At 41.4% G+C, this 23,647-nt stretch overlaps 1 protein-coding gene across 2 annotated transcripts in view; it reads left to right on the forward strand.

Moving 5' to 3' along the window:
- The first annotated feature begins 11,837 nt into the window (after positions 1-11,837).
- LOC126417407 (protein kinase C, brain isozyme-like) overlaps positions 11,838-23,647 on the forward strand; it is a 181,469-nt gene continuing 169,659 nt past the window's right edge. For both annotated transcript variants that reach the window (XM_050085115.1, XM_050085116.1), the window contains exon 1: positions 11,838-11,865. The gene's annotated coding sequence lies outside the window, so the exon portion shown is untranslated. The remainder of the gene's footprint in view (positions 11,866-23,647) is intronic.

Here is a 23,647-nt window from a genome sequence, read left to right on the forward strand (position 1 = left end):
TAAGAAAAAGTACCGTTGTGATGGATTTATTTTAAGTCACACAATTGTCACATAATTCTGTAGTGATGGAATTTAGTTAAGGCCTCATGTTGGAAGTTAATTAATGTTGATTACCTTTATTAAACATAAGAGAACAGCTATTGAGTTCGGCAGTTGCAATTAATAATAGATTAAGAGACTAAGTGTACCAACTGCAGAAATATTAATAAAAAAACATTATAGTCGTATATCTTCAGAACTCTTCTGTTTTGAACATTAGAGTTAATTTCAGTTATGCTTAATAAAATGGACTTGCTAATTAATTTGTGTCCTTCCATTATTACAATTAAAATATGAAAACAGTAACATCGCCTCACATTTTTGGGCAACAGTCACGAGATAACGCTGAACGATATTTCCGCCATATGAGTGCACAAACTTCGTTATTTTATATTACTGTCATGATTTAGGGCTCAAGCCATTATATAGTAGAACAGTATGGAGTATAACTTTGATGTCTTCTGTTAACAAAGTCTAATTATACCGAACGTTGTTGTACTTGGTAGTGTCTTGAGACCGAAATTGTGATAGTAATATAAAATAAAGACGTTTGTACAGTCGAATGGCGGAAATATTATTCAACACAGTAACATCACCGTTGTAGTAATGAAACTCTTTCAGATCCTTTGTCTTTAGTAATTATTAGGGGCAGTCAAATGAAAACGATACAGGGAAGAAAGTATGTAAACTGCCCATTATTTCAAAAGTAATCGTCAGAACTGTTGAGCCCTGAAGGAAGACATCCGTGACCGTCGATTTGCTTCGGACGAAGTAGTGCATGCCTGGCTACAATAACGGTTCCACAGGGAGCCACAGACACTTTTTTTCGTAAAGGCATGTACCGTCTTGTCTCATAGTGGGATAAATGTTTTAACAGTTACGGCGATTGCTTTGAAGTAGTAAACATTTTACTTCCATTTTTTTACATCTGTCCTGTTTTCATTTGACTACCCCTTATTTTGCTCGTGATAAAAATGGAATATTGTGGACTGTGGCAGTAGTGCTTAATTACATGTCTTTACTAGGCAGGCGTCGTGGTAGCATGTGCTGCTGAATCTGCATGTATATGGCCCAAGATGGAGTGGCGTTAGCGACAACGAACCCCGCTTAACTACCCTCATAAAGCCTCGAGTGACCTGCAGGCAGTAGTGCAAACGCCTTTCCCTGTGTCTGGCGGCCAGGCGTTTCTTATGATGCCATTGAGAATTTAACGCGAAGGGATACAACGTTTGAGTTGTGATTACTGACTCAATCTGCATCAACTTCATTCATTTCAGCGGAATAAGCTCAAAGTAATACGTATACGAGAGTGGTTTGATAAATCTGATAAATTTCTGTGAAATAATGGAACATTTTTAAGCGCCTTGGTGGTTGGTAAGCTTGATTATTCCATGGATCCTATAATGAATTTCAACAACGTACGGCATATAGTTAATTGCTGGCAGCCGTCTGAATTGCTCAATGTGTTGATTGCGTTTGAAAATGGAGGAAGCCGGGTTTCGTGGTGTTCTTAAACATTTTCATTTGAAGCGCGGGACTGCCGTAGAAATCAAAACAGAATGGAATTAATCTGATGCGGCTTCTGCACCATTATTGAAGAACATTTGCTTTTGGGTAAATGAATTTAAACGTGGTAGGGCGAGCACCGAAGGCGAAGCGCGTTCAGTACGTCCAATTGAGATCACCACAAAGGAAAACCATTTACAAAGTCCATGACATGGGGAATGCAAGACCACCGAATAAAAGTTCGTGAAATTGCTGAGACAGTAGGTATCTCAACCGAGCAATTGCGTTATATGCTGCACAAACTATTTGCTGTGAAGAAGCTGTGTGCGAAGTGAGTGCCGCGATTACTCACAGTCGACCAGAAGCGTATCTTGCACAATATTTGAACACGATGTTGGGTGATGTTTAACCGCAATCCGTAAGACTTTTTTCGTTGATTCTTTACTGTTGATGAAACCTGGATCTATCATTACACATCAGAGTCAAAACGACAGTGTAAAAAAAACCAAAGGCAGGTGAAATTGCACTAAAGAAGGCAAAGACCATTTTGTCAGCTGGTAAAGTAGGCCCATTGTTGTTTTGGTATTCCCAAGCAGTAATACCCATAGATTACTCGGATAAAGGCATAATCATAACTGGGTCCTGTTATGCTTTATTGTTGGATCGTTTGAAACAGGTTGACTGAAAGAAAATCAAGGTTTTCACGCAAAAAAGTGTTCTTCCACCAGGATAATGCACCATCTCGCCCATCAGCAATAACAGTGGCAAAAGTGCAGGAATGCGGCTTTGAATTGTTTCCGCATCCTCGATATTCACCACACTTAGCCCTGAGTGAGTTCTTCCTGTTCAAATGGTTCTAATGGCTCTGAGCACTATGGGACTTAACTGCTGTGGTCATCAGTCCCCTAGAACTTAGAACTACTTAAACCTAACTAACCTAAGGACATCACACACATCCATGCCCGAGGCAGGATTCGAACCTGCGACGTAGCGGTAGCGCGGTTCCAGACTGTAGCGCCTAGAACCGCTCGGCCACTTCGGCCGGCCTTCCTGTTCCCTACGTTGAAACTTTGGATTGCTGGGGAGAACTTTTCATCAAATGGAGAAGTATTAGGTTGCAGTCAATGTGTACAAGTTTGACAAAACCCGTTTTTCCGATGGGATTAAAAAGCTCGAGGATCGCTGGAGCGAGTGTATCTCCCTCAGAGAAGACTCAGGAAGTGAGGTGAGCTGCTTACGAAACCAGCATTTTTCTTCCTTTTTTACCAGACTTCTCAAACGATCCTCGTACGTCCCTTAAGTCGTCGGCACACGGACCGTGCTGTCGAACGTTAACGTCGAGCGTGCCAAGTTCAACGTGCTGCTGAACGCTCAGGAACAACGCGGCTTGTGCATACGGTACGCGTGCCCCAACGTGGTACACGCGTTAGCAACGCACTCCAGCGGCAGTTGTGGGATGTTTCTAGTTCGTAAATCACACTGTTTACTCAACAGGCGCGCTTAAAATTCCCACGTTCACTCTATTAAATCACATTTCCTCCATTGTTAATATTCTAGTCAGGTTGTTCTGTATGTAATATACACAAATAAAAATTTCAATATCGATGTACCTGTTTTAAGACAAAAAGGACACAGGCTTATAAAAGTTCCATTACAAACAATGCGACACAAATTTGCAATAGTTATCCACATAAGATAAACACTATTCTATCTTTCCCACATTTTAGTAAAACCCTAAGGTCATTCTTACTTGGCCGGGGGGTGTGGCCGAGCGATTCTAGGCGCTTCAGTCTGGAACCGTGCGACCGCTACGGTCGCAGGTTCGAATCCTGCCTCGGGCATGGATGTGTGTGATGTCCTTAGGTTAGTTAGGTTTAAGTAGTTCTAAGTCTAGGGGACTGATGACCTCAGATGTTAAGTCCCGTCGTGCTCAGAGCCAAGCCATCATTCTTACTTGATCACTGTTCCTACCCAGTAGCAGAATCTTTACAACATGTAAATGTCGAAACACAAAAGAAAAAGGAACAGCATATCTTTATACAAGTAGCGCAAGCTGTCCTGTAGATTAAGCCAATCGAATAAGTTCACTCCTCAAACAAAGGTGAGCTTATATTTACATAACATCAAATGTTGTAGTATATACTTACATTAAAATAAATAAATAAAGACCGAGCGAGGTGGCGCATTCGGGAGGACGACGGTTCAATCCTGCGTCCGGCCATCCTGATTTAGGTTTTCCGTGATTTCCGTAAATCGCTCGAGGCAAATGCCGGGATGGTTCCATTCAAAGGGCACGGCCGACTTCCTTCCCCGTCCTTCACTAATCCTATGAGACCGATGACCTCGCTGTCTGGCCTCCTTCCCCAAAACAACCCAACCCAATAAATAAAGCATCAGAACCTATTATACGCGAATGTTAGGAAAAAAAATATTTCGACTCAGCGAGGAGCGAACCATCAGATCACGTATCAGGTCACGAATCATCAACGCTACTCACTACGCTACAGTGACAACAATTCATTTTACGGCCAAGTCTGACATGTTGCCACCTGCTAAGTGCTTTAATCGTAGCTATGTTACTAACTGAAATTTAATTATAACAAATTGTACCAAGAACAATGTGTTCTTGGTGGATCCTCAGTGTGTCGCTACCTTCAAATGACATACTCTCGTAACACGCAAGTTACAATAATTCTTTTGTCACGAATATGATGTCTCTCATTCTTTTATTGCAACGAATCACGCAGTTAATAATGGGTTTTCGAGTGATTCTCAATTTGCTGGTGCTCAGAAACGATATACATACTTATAGGCTTGAACTGAATGAATGCCGCCGGCGCCTCACAGTTCAATGCTGAAGGGAGATGGCGTGCATGTGACGTAGGTGGCGTTGTGCCATCAGACTGGTCAACGCTCAGACGCACGTTCAGAATATCTGACATGCTAGATATTGCTCTACACGTTCGGAAAGACTCCCGAACGTGCTATTCCACGTTACAACGTCAGAAGCTCGGCACGCTCAACGCTCAGATGCACGGTCCATGTGCCGACGGCTTTATAAGAGAGGGCTCCCGTCACAGTATCGAAATAAGGGATTTTTTTCCTTAAATTTTACACTTTGGGTTCTGTGGAACACACTCCGTCCAATTTAACGTATTGATGATAATAATAAATGAAATGCACCAGTTTGCTTTTGTTCTACAATATTACTTTTATTGCTAACCGGTTTTCGGCTTACAAGGCCATCTTCAGACATTTACTGAGTATTATCACCAAATAAGTTAAATGTTAACAGACAACATTGGAAGAGAAGTAACACATCTAGAGTGAAGTAGAAACATACAGTAAGTAACATCTTTGCAATGAAATAGTAAAAACTGAACAGTACATAAATAACAATGGGGTTGACAGGAAACCTTTAGCACAAAATAGGAATAGCATGCCTACATAAGTTTCTATTAATAAACAAAACTAATAAAATAAGATAAAATTAGTACTAGACAAGGCTACATCAAGAGGTATGAAACATGGAGAGTGATACACAACCAATTAAAAAAGAAGAGACAGTTGTCAATGTAAATGCAGAATACATAAGGAACTTAAGCAATATCTGTTGTGGACTGACAAGACAGTCAGTCCACAGTGACGGGTAACCGAAAGGCACGCGCTTAAACTCACGCAGGCTGGCGTGAGGTCTGAAACAGGATACGTAATGAATGCTATAAAGAAAAGTACGTAGCTGCTGGAATACTTAACTTTAATCCATCATTTGTATACATCGTTCTTGATGAGACATGCTTCATACGATAACTATCAATTGCTATGGCGCCTTGCCAGGTCGTAGCCATTGACTTAGCTGAAGGCTATTCTAACTATCTTCTCTGCAAATAAACGAGGCTTCGTCAGTGTTGCATCGCTAGCTAAGTCGTCCGTACAACTGGGGCGAGTGCTAGTAAGTCTTTCGAGACCTGCCGTGTGGTGGCGTTCGGTCTGCGATCACTGACAGTGGCGACACGCGGGTCCGACATGTACTAATGGACCGCGGCCGATTTAAAGCTACCACCTAGCAAGTGTGGTGTCTGGCGGTGACACCACAATATCAATAAGATAAACAGAAATTAATAAATGCAGGAAAATGGAGGTGTTTGAGGGAACCTACAGTTTGAGAGTGTGGTGGTACTGCATTTTAACATTAGCATTATAATCAAAGCAGTGGCTGTGTACCAGTATTCATTAAATAAATGAGCAAAGTAAAATATGAACAGTATTTGATGAGACAACTACAAGGGGAGTTAAACATGGACAGTAATACAAGTAGAAGTTAAAAGGAAACTACAGCCTATGTGGAATACAAAGACAATTACAACAAATAAAACAACTTAATGACTACAGGAAAATGGGAATATGTAGGAAGAGAGAGTGTGGGAAGTAATGAACAACAAAGATGATTATATGAAGTTTAGGAAAGGGGAAGTGTTGAGTTGTCTGGTCATTTAGGATGAGATCTGGACTGTGAGCAAGATGTTTGTTAATTTCTAGGGCTTCCAGCAGGTTGAGTTTATGGCCTTTGTTTGCTAAGTGAAGTACATGGGACACTGGCTGGTAGTTGTGACCCTCACTCAGTACATGCTCAGCAAATGCAGAGTCTGAATTCTGCAACCTCCAGCTGTGTTCATGTTCAGCCAGCCTAGTTGATATGTCTCTGCCTGACTGACCAATGTAAAATTTGTCACAATCAGTATTACTGTCCATGTTTAACTCCCCTTGTAGTTGTCTCAGCAAATACTGTTCATATTTTACTTTGCTCATTTATTTAATGAATAGTGGTACACAGCCACTGCTTTGATTATAATGTTAATGTTGAAATGCAGTACCACCACACTCTCAAACTGTAGGTTCCCTCAAACACCTCTATTTTCCTGCATTTATTAATTTCTGTTTATCTTATTGATATTGCTTAAGTTCCTAATGTATTCTGCATTTACATTGACAACTGTCTCTTCTTTTTTAATTGGTTGTGTATCACTCTCCATGTTTCATACCTCTTGATGCAGCCTTGTCTAGTACTAATTTTATCTTATTTTATTAGTTTTCTTTATTAATAGAAACTGTTATGTAGGAATGCTATTCCTATTTTGTGCTAAAGGTTTCCTGTCAACCCCATTGTTATTTATGTACTGTTTAGTTTTTACTATTTCATTGCAAAGATGTTACTTACTGTATGTTTCTATTTCATTCTAGATGTGTTACTTCTCTTCCAATGTTGTCTGTTAACATTTAACTTCTTTGGTGATAATACTCAGTAAATGTCTGAAGATGGCCTTGTAAGCCGAAAACCGGTTAGCAATAAAAGTAATATTGTAGAACAAAAGCAATCTGGTGCTTTTCATTTACTATTATAATGTTGTTCTACCAAGAACCGACGGAAGATTCTGTTAATATTAACGTGTTGAGTTATATTAATCAAATATTTTTCGAGTCAATCACATTTTCGAAAATAATACGTATAAGTGTACCTGGATTAGTGTCTAACACCTTTCGGAATTCTTGTTGTATCCTACAATTCGGCGCGAAATACCGAAGCGCCAGTGTAGTGGAAAAGAGGCCCATTGGTTGAATTGCCCGGAGCTGTACGGCCCACGCCGTGGCGTGACTGGCTGGACGGAGGCGGAGCTGTACCTAACCTCTGTGCGGTTGGCCACCGTGCTAACGGAGCAAGCTGTGACGTAACAGGGCCGCCGCTAATGGAGGTAACTAAGTTGCCGGCAAGTTGCCCCTCGGCGCTGTTGCCTGCTGGGAGGTGTCGGGCCGTACCGCCGCCAGCTGGACCTCTCACACCTCCACTGTCGCGCACTACGACTCGTCAGGGCGTGAAGGGACGACAATTACCTCCTAAGGTTAACGCCAATGGCCTAACAGGGGAAATTGGCGCCCGGGGCAAAATTAGATTTCACCCTCCCTCCTTTCAACGTCCTCCTGTATGTTTAATCCACAACCTACTTGAATGCGACAATAAACCAAAACAGTATTTTAAGTCTGGAATTCTTCGATTACCCATTGTGGCAAGAGGTTGCCAATCTACCACTTCCAAGCCCCAAACGAACCAAACCGTCTAAACTTTTAAGTTGTTCTGGAACTGTAATGAGTCAAAGCTTAAATAATAATGAGTTATTACTTGTTACGATTTCGCTGCTCGTACCGCAGAGAACATACGAAGCAGACCAAGTCCATCGAGCCAAATTTGTCCGATAGATGTTCTGAGCTACGAAAGAAGCAGCTTAAGGATCCCGCGCAGGTAGCAACGCAACAGAGAATGGCGGCGTGATTTGGACGTCTACTCTTAAATTCGGAAAGTCTCTTTCGTCACTATATTCACTGTGAACTGCAATAGTTCTTCTGATTTCGACAATTGATGGAACAACTGTTTGGCAGCTCAGGTACTACCTAGCAAGGAAAGCATACAGACAAGCAATATTCGAGAGCTGGTCCAATGAGCGTTTTGTAACGCAAATATTTCGTGGTGGAATTAACTTTCAGTAAGATTCTTTCAACGAATCTTAGACTGTCATCTGCTTTCGTTGCGACCAGTTACATGTGCTCATTCTGCTATAGACCGTTGTGGACGGCTAGGATTACGTTTCTGTCTCTTTCGACTGCTCTATTTCCGGTCGTGTTGTGGACAACAATGGCTCTTACTGCATCATTTTGTTATTGTGGTCTTCTTACATGGTCTGATGCACCTCTCCATGCTAGGCAATCCTGTGCAAGGCTCTTCAACGCCGGATAATTACTGCAACCTTCGTCCGTTTGAACATGCTTACTGTATTCGAGCCTTGAGCTCCCTCTACAATTCCTGCCACCCACACTACAGAATTGACGACGACTCCTGAGGTGCCTCAGAATCTGTTCTATAAACCGGTTCCTTTTTTAGTCAACTCGTCCACAAATTTCTTTTTTCCTCAATCCGATGCAGTATCTCCTCATTAGTCACACGATCTACCCAGCTAATCTTTTGTATTCTCCCATAGCACCATGTTCCAAAAGTTGGTATTCTCTTCTTGTCTGAACTGTTTATCGTCCACATTTCATTTCTGTATGAGGATACATTTCAGACAGATACCTTCAGGAAAGATTATCTAACATTTAAATGTATATTCGATGTTAACAATTTCTCTTTTTCATTAACGCTTCACCAACTATTGCCTGTCTATATTTTACGTTCTCTGCACTGCGGCCATCATCAGTTATTTTGCTGCCCAAGCAGCAAAACTCGTCGACAACTTTTTATGCCTCATTTCCTAATCTATCCCCCAGAATCGCCTGACTTATTTCGACAACGTTCCATTACCCTTATTTTGCTGCCTTTCATCTTATAACCTCTTTTCAAGACACTATCCATTCTATTAAACTGCTCTTTCAAGCCGTTTGCCATCTATGACGGAAATAAAATGTTATCGGCAAACTACTAACCTGTAATCCCCTGTCTACATTTCTCCATGGTTTCCGTCAAAGCTTGCCGAGAGCACAAATTGAATAAAACTGAGGACAGGCTACATTCCTCTCATGCTCTGTCAGCTACTACTTTCTTTTAATGTCCTTCGACTATTGTAGTTGCAGTCTGGCTTTTGCACAAGTGTGAATAACCTTTTGCTCCCTTTATTTTATCCGTGCTACCTTCAGAATTTCAATGGGTGTTGTCCAGTTAACATTCTGGAGTGATTTAGACAAATCTAAAATTGCTCTAAATGCAAGTTTTTCGTTTTTTTCCCCCCTTCTAACTTCTAAGATAAGTCGTAAGGTAAGTTTTGCCTCACGTATTTCTACGTTTCCCCAACGTCAGCCTGTATCAGTTATTCCATTCTTATACAAAGATACTTTTCAGCTGATACTTCGGTCAGCAGCTGCGTTTTACGGAATCGGAATTATTATATTCTTCTTGAATTTTGTAGGTGTTTCGCCGGTCTCATATATCTTGCATACCAATTGCACACCAATCGAAATAGTGTTATCAGTAATTCTGAGGGAGCCGGCCGGAGTGACCGAGCGGTTCTAGGCGCTACAGTCTGGAACTGCGCGACCGTTACGGTCGCGGGTTCGAATCCTGCCTCGGGCATGGATGTGTGTGATGTCCTTAGGTTAGTTAGGTTTAAGTAGTTCTAAGTTCTAGGGGACTGATGACCTAAGCAGTTAAGTCCCATAGTGCTCAGAGCCAATTCTGAGGGAATGTCGCAGACTCCAGGGACCTTGTTTCAACCTAGATCTTGGAGTATGATGTCAAATTCTTCTCGCACTATCAATCTTCCAGCTGATCTTCAGATAGTTCCTTTTCCGTTTCCATAACATTGCCTTCAAGTTAATTTACATTTTGTAACCTCTCTACATACTCCTGTCTTTCAGTTTTCCCTTCTTTACTTAGTACTGGTTGTCCATCTGAGCTCTTGATATTCATACAACTGCTTCTCTTTTCACAAAAAGAGTCTTTAATTTTCTTGTAAGCGGTATCTATGTTTCCCGTAGTGAAATATCCTTCTAAATCATTACATTTGTCCTCTAGCTATACCAGATTAGCCGTTTTGTACACTCTGTGAATCTCTTTTGTCTACGGGTTCTCATCTTTTTCGCTCTTCGATCCTCTGCTGCTTCCACTATTTCATCTCTTAAATGTACCCATTCGTCCTCTGTCGTATTCCTTTCACCTTTTGTAGTCAATCACTGCCTAGTGTTCCCTCTGAAATTCTTAACCACCTCTGGCCCTTTCAACTTCTCCAGGTCCCATCTCCTTAATTTCCTACCAATTTCCAGTTTCTTTAGTTTTAATTTACATTTCATAATCAATAAATTGTAGACAAAGTCCACATCTGCGCCTGGAAATGTCTTACAACTTAAAATCTAGTCAGTATAGGTTTTTGAATATGTGCATAAATCCGATGATCCTTTATAAAATCGGGAACAACACGTGCCTCTTTGCAATCGCTCGAAAACATCTCTAAAAAATTAACACATTTGGAAATGTCTCTTTGTCAAACAGCGAATTAAATGCTCATCTTCTCCCAGTTATCCATCTTTTTGTTCTTGTTTTTCAATCAATGGTACAATTTTCTTTCCTCCTCTCTACATTACTTGCGTTTCTATTACTGTCCTCTTCCTTGCCCCCCTTTCCCATTCCTTTTCTCACGTCCTTTATTTCAAGTATCAACAATTACAATCTACCTGCTTGAAATTTACCTTGATTATTTTACTTCTCACAGACGAATATCGAGTGTTTTGTCTGTTGTAGCTATTAAGCTATTGATGTTTCTTCTGTTTGTTGTAAGTATTTCCAGTTATTGTATTCTTTGTTAGATGTAAGATCTCTTAAAACGTATTCGTAATTAATGTAATGTTTAACACGAAAAATGCGTGGTTCCAGGACGCAAAAAATTAATACACAGAAAGTGTTTTAACAATACCAAAAATTTTTGAAAAATAGTAGGCACCTTGTACACAGAATCAGTTTTTTTTGTTAAGATAAATATACTTTATAACCGTTGTTTCTGAGGTACGTGTATAAGATGCCCTGTGGTCGGCAAGTTCGAGTAAAGAAGGGCAGCACCAAGGGTCGCAGATTTTTTGGACCCACGGGAGATCGTCACGAAGATGTTGAAGAACCTGAAGTGGCAGACACCTGGAGATAGACAACGTCTAACCGGAGAAACCAAGCTCCTAGAACCAGTGTTAAATGGGGAATATATGAACGTGTTACAGCCCCCTATATGCAGCCGCGGAGTATGGACTAGACTAACTACAACGCGCAGAGGGAAATTTAAGCAGTCATTCTCTCCGTGCTCCATTCGCACCTACTGTGCGTTTCAATGGAAGTACCCTTTGCCATACATTTATCTTATGTAAAGAATGGTTGTGGATGTAGATACAGAAATTTACAACAAGTACTCAGTCTGCCCCTGCCATATGGCCCCTGTTGTTCCAGTAACGTAGTGCCCATTGGATCAGTAACGACACTTCTCGCGGCATATCTTCATTGGAATATTTCTTCTTTTCACCCTAATAAGCATTTCACGTAAGGTTCTTCTAAAAGGTTTAGATTGCCTTGTAGCGAGTCGGGTTTTATATTTGCTATGAAATTAGTTGGCCGCTTGGTTATGTTTAATATTAAGCAAATGGCTGCACTCGCAATTTTTTTATTTGGCTGTGTAATAGTCTTCCACTGATACTTTCCATCCTTACCAATTTCCTTTCCCGTCCATTCTTTGTCAGCTGAGACTAATGCTGGCTTTTTTTCTGCTTGCAGGGGCTTCGGCAAGCAAGGTTTCCAGTGTCAAGGTAAGCACGCGTCGCCTGCCTTCGCCGACCGCTTTATCTTCTTTATTTGCCTTGTTTAATTGGCATTTAGGCGAAATCGACGGGACGCATTGTTTTACAGTCTGCCTTAGCTGAAACTGTTCAAAATGCAAACACGACAGCGCGAAGGACTTCTGAGAAGCCAGGGGACTAAGTAAGTATGCAGCACTTATAAGGCGCCTGTTCGACCGATAATTAGTATCGTTCATGTATTTGGGGTCCTTACCAGATAGAACTGATAGGAGAGGGAGAGAAGATCCAACGAAGAGCGACACATTCCATCACGGGTCACCTAGTCGGCACGAGAGCGTTACGGAGATGCTCAACAAACTACACTACTGGCCTTAAAATTGCTACACCACGAAGATGACGTGCTACAGACGCGAAATTTAACCGACAGGAAGACGATACTGTGATATGCAAATGATTAGCTTTTCAGAGCATTCACACAAGGTGGCGCCGGCGGCGACACGTACAACGTGCTGACATGAAGGAAGTTTCCAACCGATTTCTCATACACAAACAGCAGTTGACCGGCGTTTCCTGGTGAAACGTTATTGTGATGCCTTGTATAAGGAGGAGAAATGTGTACCATCACGTTTCCGACTTTGATAAAGGTCGGATTGTAGCCTGTCGCTATTGCGGTTTATCGTATCGCGACATTGTTGCTCGCGTTGGTCGAGATCCAATGACTGTTAGCAGAATATGGAATCGGTGGGTTCAGGAGGATAATACGGAACGCCGCGCTGGATCCCAACGGCCTCGTATCACTAGCAGTCGAGATAACAGGCATCTTATCCGCATGGCTGTAACGGATCGTGCAGCCACGTCTCGATCCCTGAGTCAACAGATGGGGACATTTGCAAGACAACAACCATCTGCACGAACAGTTCGACGACGTTTGCAGCAGCATGGACTATCAGCTCGGAGACCATGGCTGTGGTTACCCTTGACGTTGCATCACATACAGGAGCACCTGCGATGGTGTACTCAACGACGAACCTGGGTGCACGAATGGCAAAACGACATTCTTTCGGACGAATCCACGAATCCAGGTTCTGTTTACAGCATCATGATGGTCGCATCCGTGTCTGGCAACATCGCGGTGAACGCACATTGGAAGTGTGTATTCGTCATCGCCATACTGGCGTATCACCTGTCGTGATGTTATGGGTGCCATTGGTTACACGTCTCGCTCACCTCTTGTTCCCATTGACGGCACTTTGAACAGTGGACGTTACAGTTCAGATGTATTACGACCCTTCATTCGATCCCTGCGAAACCCTACATTTCAGCAGGATAATGCACGACCGCATGTTGCAGGTCCTGTACGGGCCTTTCTGGATACAGAAAATGTTCGACTGCTGCCTTGGCCAGCACATTCTCCAGATCTCTCACCAATTGAAAACGTCTGGTCAAAGGTGGCCGAGCAACTGGCTCGTCACAATACGCCAGTCACTACTCTTGATGAACTGTGGTATCGTGTTAAAGCTGCATGGGCAGCTGTACCTATACATGCCATCCAAGCTCTGTTTGATTCAATGCCTAGGCGTATCAAGGCCGTTATTACGGCCAGAGGTGGTTGTTCTGGGTACTGATTTCTCAGGATCTATGCACCCAAATTGCGTGAAAATCTAATCACGTTATTTCTAGTATAATATATTGGTCCAATGAATACCCGTTTATCTTCTGCATTTCTTCTTGGTTTAGCAATTTTAATGGCCAGTAGTGTAACTACTGAAACTTATACCCTTCTGAAGCTGCTTACTGTATAAATTTATTGTTCTCCCTCTACGATTTTCAGCCCTCATACTTACCTTCAGTACTAAACTGGTGTCCCTTGATGTGGTAAAGTATTTCCTACCAACCGATCCAATCTTCTAGTCAGACTGTGCTACAAATTTCTTTTCTCCCCAATTTTACTAATTATGTCCTCATTAGTTACGTGATTTACCCACGTGATCTTCAGCATTATTCTGTAGAACCAGATTTTAAAAGCTTCTATTTTCTTCATGTCTAAACTGTTTATCGTCAATGTTTCACTTGATCTATTAACAACTAAAGTGGATTTTTTACTTAAATATTTTGTGACATTTTGCATTCGTTCCTATCAGACAACTACACATAACAATAAAAGTTTAACATCACTTCGGTCCCGAGAGTTCTGGAACCTGTATAGAAAATTCGAATAGAGATCAACATAAACATCATTTCCGCCCTATTTATTGCTCATGAAAACCACACATTGCATGTTATACCACCATACAGCAAGACCTTCAGAGGTGGTGGTCCAAATTGCTGTACACACCAGGATCTATAATACCTAGTAGCACGTCCTCTTGCATTAATGCATGCCTGTATTCATCGTGGCATGCTATCCACTAATTCAATCAAAGCATTGTTGGTCCACATTTTCCCACTCCTCAACGGCGATTCGGTCGTAGATCCCTCAGAGTGGTTGGTGAGTCACGTCGTCCCTAAACAGCCCTTTTCGATCTACCTCAGGCATGTTCGATAGGATTCATGTCTGAAGAACATGCTGGCCAATGTAGTCGAGCGATGTCGTTACCCTGAAGGAAGTCATTCACAAGACGTGCGCGATGGGGCGCAAATTGTCGTCCATGAAGACGAATGCCTCGCCAGTGTACTTCCGAAATGGTTGCACTATAGGTCGGAGGATGGCACTGACGTATGGTACAACCGTTACGGCGCCTTCCGTGACCACCAGCTGCGTACGGCGGCCCCACATAATGCCACCCCAACAGCAGGGAACCTCCACCTTGCTGCACTCGCTGGACAGTGTGTCTAAGGCGTTCAGCCTGACCGGGTTGCCTGCAAACATGTCTCCGACGATTGTCAGGAAGAAGGCATATGCGACATCGTCGGTGAAGAGAACGTGACGCCAATCCTGAGCGGTCCATTCGGCATGTTGTTGGGCCCATCTGTACCGCGCTGCATGGTGTCGTAGTTGCAGAGATGGACCTCGCCATGGACGTCGGGAGTGAAGTTGCGCATCACGCAGCTTATTGCGCATAGTTTATGTCGTAACACGACGTCCTGTGGCTGCACGAAAAGCATTATTCAACATTGTGGCGTTACTGTCTGGGTTCCTCCGGGCCATAATCCGTAGGTAGCGGTCATCCGCTGCAGTAGTAGCCCTTGGGCGGCCTGAGCGAGGCATGTCGTTGACAGTTCCTGTTTCTCTGTATCTCCTCCATGTCCGAACAACATCGCTTTGGTTCACTCCGAGACGCCTGGACACTTCCCTTGTTGAGAGCCCTTCGTGGCACGAAGTAACAGTGCGGACGCGATCGAACCGGGGTATTGACCGTCTAGGCATGGTTGAACTACAGACAACATGAGCCATGTACTTCCTTCCTGGTGGAATGCTTGGAACTGATGGGCTGTCGGACACCCTCCGTCTAATAGGCGCTGCCCAAGCTTGGTTGTTTACATCTTTGGGCGGGTTTAGTGATATCTCTGAACAGTCAGAGGGACTGTATCTGTGATACAACATCCACAGTTAACGTCTATCTCCAGGAGTTCTGGGATGCAAAGCTTTTTTTGATGTGTGTAGTTACCACTGATACAGATCAGCAAGTTAATTAATTAATGTCTGTAACTTAGTTTCACGTAGCACTTCAAACTTTAACATGTATCTAAAATAAAAGCGCACCATTTGGTACCATATTCACTAGCGATTAATACAATGGGTTCTGCCATTTGACTTGACGAGCACGCACGCAAGCTTAGGTCTTGGCGATACGGAAACTAGCGTCTGTCTTTGTCTGTCCACTATGAACCCCACAGACTCTAGGCGTTCACTACGGACTACAGTAAAATCCCTGAGTACCATGGAGCGTTAAGGAAATGCTCCAGGGCACACGGGAGGGAACCGGGTTTCTCTTGACCTTGAAGTGCAAACATTTTCTGACAGCTGATCGTAAGATAATAGAGACGGCCAGGTAGCAGTACACGTCTCAAGCATGCAGTTCCAGTCTACATCAATCTGGGAACCGGGGTGACGCAGAACTTTTTGTGATGATGTATTATTGCGTGGGATCTAATTTGACCCCTTCTGGAGGTACCATTGCTCCTGGAACGTAGTAGCCCGTAGGTTAACCGATAACCTGCAATATTGTTATTTGGAATGATCACTTGCCATTAAATTTTCTGCATCTTATTTGTGTCCACGGGCTTCTCTGTTAATATGTCTGCACACTCTCTCCAGCATAAGTGTTTCGCTTGCGTGACACTGTATTTCTCTTATTTCCCTTGAACCTGCTGCTAGGCGAAGTAAGGGATTGTGAGTGTGAACTGTAGAAGGATATCGAATTTATCTGCCGATAGCGGACGAGCGAGTTTAAAGTGCTAAGTTTCACCTGAACAGGAATATACACAATGGATGTACGTGTACAGGTCGTAGACGCATGGATGACAACATGTGGAAGTTTGGATTTGACTGTGAGTCGTACACAGATAGCCAAAACTGCTAAAAACTGAATATGATTCTTCATTCTCTGAATGCTGTAATTTGTGACTGCAATTATCTCTCACCTTATTTATGTAATTTCAATATAAACTAGCCATTTTTGTTACCATTTTTTTACACAAAAGCAGTAAGGCGACCGCTCGTGATAAGTGGGAAATCCAGGTTTTAGTCCTGATCCGGCACAAATTTTCATTGTCGTCGTTCCATTCTACAACTGAAGGTTGTCCTTATTCGCAGTTGCGAACACATGTAATGTATTCTTGAGACAGTCTTTTAGGTGTCTGTTATTTCTTATCTTAAGTTGTGTGTTAGCGAAAATGTGTTTCTATTTTGGTAGTGTTTTGATTATTGAACAATTACCATTTTTATTGCATTTTCCTGGTGATTGATCATGACCACCTCGTGTATTTTCAGCCAAGAACCGGGATATCTGTTTTTATTCAAGTGAGATGGTTGTTTTCCTGTAGTGAGTATTCTGTATATTTGTAATCTATACGCTCACTCTTCGATTGTTATGAAAATAATTATTATAAAAGTAATCATTTCAACTGAAGATGTCTAAAACAAAGAGACGTAATCATTTTGTATGCGTTTACTCGGCTGAACTATACGATGGACAGCTGATATGGATGAAGTCAACATTCCTCTCTCAAATTACGTTATCTCTCGCGGAAAAATGACAATGGAACCCTTCAAAAGTGTGGCCTTTTAGCTGCAAAACCACTAAAGACATCAATCAGCGGTTGACGGAATTTCGACTGTTGGAAATTGGCCCGATTCGCTGGAAAGCCAATTTTTCCGATACCATTTTTTCATGCAAACCAGTACCATAAAAAGTCACTTATGACAGCAGTGGAAAAGAAGTCGTTTCTAAAATAGAAGATCAAAACGCTCTTCAACGATCCATTTCAGACGAGAGGCTCAATGTTTTGGCATCATTTAATTGTCTTAGAAGATCATTTGCAACACTAGCTCATGAACGTAAAACTAATTTTATTAGTTATGAAATCCAGACATAAACCAATCAGCTACTAAAATTATTAAAGAAGTTAATTCTAAGTCGAATTATTTGCGAAAGAATTGTATTTGAATTCTACATGGGTAATATTTGCTTGGTTGTTACATTCCTTTAGTTATTGTGAATCTGCCTGACAAATGCATTTGCTTGTAACTATAGTATATTGTTTTTAAAATTTAAACACTACTTTTTGCGTGGACATGACCTAAGTCTTTCGTTTTTTCTTAAAAAAAGTCAAGTTGTTCATAACGATGTTAATAAACGGTGTTGAATACCTTAATGATATATATCCGTTTCATTTTTTAATCTTATTAATTCATCAATACAGTAGAGCCCTGATAATTCGAGCTAATTGGGGCGAAGGCTACCTCGAATTACAAAAAAAAAAAAACTCTAAAATACGGAAATATCACTAAATCAATGGGTAAATCGTGAGTAACTGTTTAATGAGCACAATAATGATTAAAAAATAAAAAGCAATATAGTACATACCTGTGTTTTATGTACATATGTGGGCGCACATTTCCAGTCTGTAAAAATGTGAATTGCAACTTAAAGAAATTGCCCATAGTCCTTTGTTTTAAAATAGAACCTCGTTTTTTAGTATCAGTCTTCTAAAAAGCCTGCTGTCTGATGGAGTAGCGTCCGCTTTCTGCTAAATATAATGCAATGCCACATCTAGCGCTGCTAGAGCCTCGAGGTGAGTGATCGCTCGTACAATTTCTTCAGCTCGTCGTCACTGTATTCGGGGTGTTGACTAACCATTTCGACAACTGCAAGATCCATCCATTCTGGAACATCACTTGCATTCGTATTTTCACCTCCAGCAAACTTTTTCATCATTTCTACCAACGATATGACATATTCGTCTGTGTTGTAGGTATCCATTTCATTCCGTAAAATCTGGTTCCGAAACTTTTGTAGTGCCTCCGCCTTTATTTCAAATCATAACTCATCTATCCAGTAAACCTTTTATGGTAGGTCTTTTCTTTTTTAGAAATTCTTTGATGTTTCCTTCACCTTTCTCTGGAACAAAATCTTCAAAAAACCACATCTTGTAACTATTTTTGTCCATCCAAGCAGATTTCTGCTAGACAGATCTAACTGGCAGTGCAGAAGCAGTGATATTTTTTAAAGCTCTAGGCTGAGCAGGCTTTTCTATAACCAGCAGCGTCAGTTTATGGTGGCCACTTGCATTCGACGCAGTAAGTACTGCTAACCTCTCTTAACGTTTTTTTTAGCTCGGGACAGCCTTTTCTTCTTTTCAGGCTAAGAGTTTTAGATGGAAGCATTTAGCCCTGTTTCATCACAGTTATACAGTCAAGTAGAAAGATTTCCTTCTTTTGTAATTTTTCTTAATTTTTCACAAAACTGTGTAACAGTTTGAAAATTCGCAGAAAGTTTTTCACCGCAATTTTCAAGCAGTCTTACGCCTATCGCTTCTTCCTCCTATCCATCTATCTTGAACTTGCAGTAAAATGGTCCTCACCTTCGTTTAACTCACTTCTAAAAGATACAGCTTTTTCTTGCAGAATATGTCCTGAAATTCAGTTTCCTTCGTGTCTTTGTTGAGTAAACCAAGCGAACAAAGCTTCACTCGTTTTTTCATACTCAGATTCCTTCATGGACTTCTGTTCAAATGACGAAACAGAATATTTGTTTGATGAAAACTTCTCAATTTCGTCTCTATTTCTACACCAATGTCCAGCTGTTGCACACAGACTCCATACTCAGCAGCAAGGTTTTTTTTTATGTTTCTCCTTTGTCTAGTCTTTCCAAAGCCTCTAGTTTCACAATCACGGGCTTGAGTTCCATTAATTTTAATGATCCTCAGTCAATAAACAGTAAAATTATGTACATGAATTAAAATTAAACTTCTAATATTTACAGGTTTAATACTTATATCTGCTTTCATTAAATCCATCATTCACACAGTAGCTAGTTACTTGGCCATTACAAACAGGTATTGTCAAAAATAAAAGTATAATAAATTTTCCTTACAATGGTCTACTGCACTTGTTGAGAGATTCATGGATGGAATAGGAGGAATTGGCCACCAAACATACTTTTAAATTATGTTTAAATTGTGCCTTGTCTGAAACTAAACTCTTAATGGTTGCTGGTAACTTATTGAAAATGTGCGTTGCTGAATACTGTACTCCTTTCTGGGCAAGAGTAAGTGATTTTAAATCTTTATGTATATTGTTCTTATTCCTAGTATTGACACTATGTACTAAGCAGTTAGTTGGAAAAAGAGATGTATTATTTACAACAAACTTCATTAAGAAATAAATATACTGAGAAGCTGTGGTTAGTATGCCCAATTCTTTGAATAGGTTTCGACATGATGTTTTTGGATTTACAATACACATTACTCTTATTATACGCTTCTGTACTCTAAACCTTTTTTCTCGATTTGTGGAGTTATCCCAAAATATGACATAATGGAGTGAAAATAAGCAAAATATGCCAGTTTTTTATATTTATATCTCCTATGTCTTACACCATTCCAATTGCAAACACAGACTTGTTTAGGTGCTTTAGCAGTTCGTTACTATGTCGCTCCCAACTGAATTTATTATCGAGTTGTTGTCCCAAGAATTTTACATTCTCAACTTCTCCTATTTCCATGTCATATTTTATACACACACCAGAAGGAAATCTCTTGGAAGTTCTGAACTGCATATTGTGGGTCTTTTCGAAGTTTAATGACAGTGAATTGGCTATGAACCACTTATTAATGTCAGTAAAAATTGGATTAGCTGCCCTTTCTAAATTTATATTTGATTTACTATTTATTGCAATGTTTGTATCATCTGCAAATAAGACAAACTTGGCATCTGGTAATGTAACAGATGACAGGTCATTAATATACACTAGAAAAAGTAGTGTAGTATGTAACCTTGGGGAACACCACATGTAATTTCTTCCCAGTCAGATGATGTCTGATTGCCTACTGCTGAAGTATTACCTAATGACACCTTTTGTTTTCTATTAGTAAGATATGACTGAAACCACTTCGCAGCACTACCAGTGATGCCATAATATTTTAATTTATTGAAAAGAATACTGTGATTCACAGTGTCAAAAACCTTTGAAAGGTCACAGAAATGCCGGTTGCCTCTAATTTGTTGTCCAATGAATTAAGGACATTAAGGATGGTATGCGCTCTACAACTGATTGTCAGGCGTTCCCGGTTAGTGAAGGGTCGACAAAGAAAGAGCAAGCGCATTCCTCGAAACCTAATGGTACCTGCCCATCTCTCATAGAAATGCATTAGCACTCTGAGGCAAAGGTTATTACTGTGCATTATGAACGGAAATTCTTAAGTGGGACAGTTTTATCTGTATTGTACATGGAAAATCGAAAGAAAGTTCAAAATTTAACACATTGGAATGTGCGTAAAGCGTACATGCGGACAACGTATGAAAACGTCTTTTTACTCTGTGTTTTATGTAACATTTTAATTTTCTGAAAACCAGTTCGAATTACACGGAAGCTCGAAATACCGGGGCTCTATTGTATTACTAAATGGCTAAAATAGTCACCCGGTCTCAGCAGCTGCAGGCTGCGTCTCTAACGGCTTCCAGAGGCAAAATGAATTTAATATTCAATATTTCATGTAATTATTGACCGAATTTAAAAATGTGAAATACTGTCGTAATTGTTCATTAATAGGTATAATCTTAAGTTACGTATGAAAATTACAAACTGAGTGTTAGCCTTGAGGCAGATAAATTACGGCACGTAAATTATACGGACTATATTCAACCATTATTTGGGAACCAGAGCACATAGCGACTTCCAACAAACTTTGAAAGTAATCTTAAACCTTTTCGGTACTTTTCCTCGCTGCCACCGCAACATAATGATGAAAGGAAAGAAGTTTATCACTTGGTACATTTTTCGCTGTTCTTGAGATAACACTTCAGCACAGTTATCATGTTTTTATTCATTACGTCTTTACTACAAACTCCAGTCGCAACGTATTTTGTAGACAGTATCCGCATATACCAATGAATGTAATTCCAGAATTATATCGATTTTATCGTTATACATGTCATACGTATATGACGTCATAAATATTGAGATGCCTAAAAAACTATATTTTTTGTGTCTTCGGCAATAAAGTTTTTACATGCTTAACACCAAATATTTAACATATTAACTCAGTTGTGAAGTAATCAGACGTTAAAGGCTATTTTATATATGGAGTTAGATTCTTTAAAAACTGAGAGGGGGGGGGGGGGCGGGATTTCTGGTTACAACATAAATTGTACAGTAAAATTCTGTACAGTTAAATAAAACCCTTAAATGCTGCGTCATAGGTCTTTAATTTTAAAATTTCTTTAGACTGCTATTTCTGGACGTTTATTATCCTGGTATGACCCGTACCACGAGTTTGTCACAGAAGTGTACAGATCTTCCATACGACCCTGTAAGAAGTAGCGCCTTTTATTAAGCCTGAACGCGATTCCTGTTCTCTTAGAAAGAGCAGCTAGTGCCGCAGAGTGGCCTATGTTGCTGGAGAACAGATTCACTGTGCTAGACGATTGCAGCAGACAGATCTGTGTCAGTCCCGGTCGTCGCCTGTTTGCAGCGCTAAGCTGCGCCAGTCCTGCGCACACTGCGACGATGGCAGCTCGCCATTCCGTTTGATTTGCTAGACAGTCGCACAGACTGCGTCCACAGCCCTAGAGATAACTTCATCCGTGCGCCGTCTGTACGCCTGTCGAAGTCGCTCTGCTATTAACTGCAGGGACACTGGTCACCCCGACACATTTAACACGGGTAATGACGCTAATGCTGGCTTGCACAGCTGTATGCGTGGTAAAGCATTGTGTAGGGCAAGTACGGCTGATTTGCTGGAAATCGTCATTTTGGGCCATCGCGCTGCCGCTCATACACAGAGGACTACAATATAGACTATAGCAACAGAATTAAAGTATCACTTTTTCGAAACCCCGTGATTGTCTCCCACTGCGACGTAAAAATATGAAATTTGGCTCAAAGGTGCCTACAACTTCCCACTGTAATGGCGCACAAGCGCGGAGCCCTGAGACGTATCTTCGGGCTTGACGGCGCTTCAGACAGCGAAGTGTCGACATATACGAAGAAAAAAGACCAGGGTTCAGAAGCTCAGGTGACGTGTAAAGTGGGTTAATAATGACCAATTGGCACCAAATTTTACCACAATTCTGCCTAACGCCACCGGGAACGTGTCACATGGCAGGATGGTCGTTACAGCCCCCTCTGAACCACATTTCACCCCTTCGTATGACGGATCTGCGATGCAGGTAAGAACCGCGACGACCAGCGTTGAAATCATGGGCTGTTCTTATGAGTGGCTGAGGAAAACATTTTGCCGCTCATAATCGACACTAAAAGGCGTCAGGAGTTGGCATAAAGGGCGTCAATGACACCACCCCTTTCCTTGGGACGTTGACTCCCGAACATTTCACTGACGAAAACGAGAGCGCAGTGTGATAAGCAGCAGGAAGACGTTCTTGGCAATCTTTGGTTCTTCTGACATCTCCCTGAAGCTTCAATCCGGGGTGGCCGAGCGGTTCTAGGCGCTACAGTCTGGAACCGCGCGACCGCTACGGTCGCAGGTTCGAACCCTGCCTCGGGCATGGCTGTGTGTGATGTCCTTGGGTTAGTTAAGTTTAAGTAGTTCTAAGTTCTAGGGGACTGATGATCTCAGAAGTTAAGTCCCATAGTGCTCATAGCCATTTGAACCATTTTTTTTCCAACCCTTCTTCAAGGACGTTGTGGGCTAGCAACCCCATTGAATCTGATCGAACCCCTTTGGGCTGCAGCTGGTCCGCAATTCTTGCTTTAGAGACAGTTCAAAACTAATCGACAAAAATTGAAAAGTTATCCGAAACAACATAGGGGTCTTACGCTTTTTCAGTGCTCCTGTTTCACACGACATCGGCAAACGGTTAAATAAAACAGCAAAGGGTCCTATGGACTCTCCCCCCCTGCCCCCACCCCCCTCGTTTGGCAATAACCTACTGGTACCTGCCCCCAGTTATTGAGAATTTTAGGAAGTGCATTTACAGAGTAAAACCTTCGGAGTAGTTCTAGGCGCCTGCAGGTATGCAACCACTTGACACACCTACAGTGCCAGTTGCCTTCCTGCAGCCAGGACAATCACTAGAATTATGTGGAAGTTTTCGTTAACGAAATTGGACTAGCTACAACAAAACATTCGCTTTATAGAAGCCATGCTACTGCGGCACTAAGGTTTG

Source organism: Schistocerca serialis, chromosome 1 (assembly GCF_023864345.2).
Source record: "Schistocerca serialis cubense isolate TAMUIC-IGC-003099 chromosome 1, iqSchSeri2.2, whole genome shotgun sequence".
In the NCBI taxonomy this organism is placed as follows: domain Eukaryota; kingdom Metazoa; phylum Arthropoda; class Insecta; order Orthoptera; family Acrididae; genus Schistocerca; species Schistocerca serialis.